Source organism: Parus major, chromosome 3 (assembly GCF_001522545.3).
Source record: "Parus major isolate Abel chromosome 3, Parus_major1.1, whole genome shotgun sequence".
Classification (NCBI taxonomy): Eukaryota; Metazoa; Chordata; class Aves; order Passeriformes; family Paridae; genus Parus; species Parus major.
The window spans coordinates 50,490,416-50,492,986 of NC_031770.1; positions in this window are offsets into that span (position 1 = coordinate 50,490,416).

Consider the following 2,571-nt stretch of genomic DNA (forward strand, 5'->3'; position numbering starts at 1 on the left):
ATTCTGATAAAAGAACTTCTAAGGAAGTATGGTAAATTGAAAAGATCTGAGTGTGAACAGAAATCTAGTTAAGTTTTCCAAAATTTGCATGAATGATATAAAAAATTACCTGATTTTTAAAATAACTCATTTCAGAGTGAAATGGTCGCAACTACTCTGTGTACTGTATCTAGAAAGAAAAAGGTACACTTATTTTTAGTTATGAAAAACAAGGTTTCTGCAAAGGATTGGGTTGTGCAGACAGAATTTGCTGATAATTTGCAGCACAGGTTGGTGTAGACTTGCTGCACTTGTCAGGAAGATGCATCTCCAGGACAAATCATGGCTGATGATGTGCAGTTGGGATTTGCAGACCCAAGTAAAGCCACCTCACTTCCATGGGACAGAGAAGGGGAAGGCCTCTGTGGAAAGACTGGTGGAGACCCCTTATGTGTAGGGATCCTCATTACTCCAGAACCAACCATGTGTCTAAACAGGATGTGTTCCAGGGAGACTGTGCTAATCTCCTTCCCCTGACGGACCAGGTGAGGCAAATCAGGCAGCATACACGGTAGCATCAGCACTTGCCAACTGGTGGAAGAACTTTTCCAGCCCCAGAACATCACAGCAGGTCTCTGTGACTACTGAAACTGCCATGAATTACTTGACCTCTGCACTTGATGTCTGTGATCTCACTCTGAGAAGGTCTTCCCAACACACAGCATGACCCTTACAAGGGTGTAAAGGCTGACTGGACAACACAAGATTTGACCTTCAAAACCAGGAACCTTAAATTTTGCAAAACTGATGCATGAGATATTACTCTCCTGTACCCAGCCATGGAAGTTACTCCTCCAGCTCTTCTGATTCACAGTAAGGAGCTGCTGTCTTGGCTCAAACTGAACCATTTAGTCTGACACTCCACACCTACTCTGGACATGTGAATCAGGCTGCTATTTTGCATCCATGGAGTTTCTACCATTTTATAGGAACTTGCACTTGACAAGTTTTTCTTGGAAGTCTGAGCCCCTGTTACAGCAGGCAAAGCACCTTTATGTGCCTGTGAAATAGTGGAAAGGATCCTTTTTTTCCTTTTCTTTTGTAAACCTATAGGACTAGGGGTAAAATTTGCTCTTGCCAAAACAAATTGAAGTCCTGCAAGTGAGGTGGCTGGAATCAGGATTTGCCCATATTTGTGGCCTCAGAAACTGCATTCTTCTGGTTTCTAGATAGAAATGCAATTTAGAAGCTTCAAAACTGTGAGCTAAGGTAGGCAGGACATTTAGCTATGGGAATGCAAGACAGTGAAAAGCATACACTTTCAGAACATTTCCACCAACACAAGGAACCTTTTAAAAATATCTCTGAAATGCTGACGTCTGCAGGCAAAGAAACTAGGCTATTTGACTCAAAACTTCTTGTGATAGCTGCTTCAAGAGTACTTGAAAATATGGCAGCTAATTTTCTTGGGAAACTAAGGCCCTGGCTACAGGTACAAGATGATCCAGAATGTATGCAATTTTTCAAAGGAAAATATTTGGGAAAGTGTTCCAGTCAGTTTGCCCAGTTACTTCAGACAAAATTGTGACTTACAAAATGTGGCACATTCCTATCAAAGATACCTCACTTATTTTGACTCATGCACTTTGACTTGATCTCTAGAGCCCAAACAGCTCAGGCACGGTCTTGTCCTTCCAGCCACAGACCAGTCACAGACCAGTAACACAACTGCTCAATTTCTTGCATGCCTGTGTACTTCTTCCATAAGGAAGTCATGGAAACCCTATCTCCAGGATCTGCATGAGAAGGAAAAAAAAAGTTAATTTATGTGCAAGCAAAAGCTTGCCAAGCTCAGAATAATGGCTCATCCTTCATCCTTACAGCTGGTGGAATGTTCTTATGATAGGCTGCAGGTTTTTATTCCCAAGTTGGATAAACTGTTAGGTACACAAGGTGAGCATTCGGGCAGGTGACACCTATGAGCTGTTGTTCGTCACCAGGAAAAGGCACGTCACGAGTGCTGCTGTTTTGCAGCTGGAGGACAGCATCTCGCGTCTCTGGCTGCTGGAATCCCGCGATTATCAGTTACCGATTTTCCGCAGCGCCTCGCAGTGCCTCCGAGCCCGGACTCCTGGAGAGGATGAGGCTGCTGCCCCTCGACAACGCCTCTCTCAAGGCACGGCGCTTTCAGCTCAGCTCCGGAGGACGGCAGCAGTTTGATTCTTCCTGTAACTCATACCCTAAAGGTTCTCCCCTGCTGTCTGTCACGCACGGAGGTTCCCCATCAGGAACCACATGAGCTGACAAATCCAAAGTCCGGGCTGTGCTGTTGTAAGGCTTTGTGATCCCTAACCGCCCCCCTCCACGAGACCGCATTGTTTTGGTTTCCTTCCATCCCTTTTTTATTCTTGCACGTTCAGCTGACATTTCCCAAGTGTTCCCCGCTCTCTGGACATTCACAGCGCCCGGGACACGGCGGCGGGAGCGCGGGCCGAGGCGCTGAGGGCGAGGAGACCCCATCCCCACTCGCCCCGCCCCGGCTACAGCTCCCACTCCCGCTCCGACCTGCCCCTCCCGGGCGGCGCGACCGCC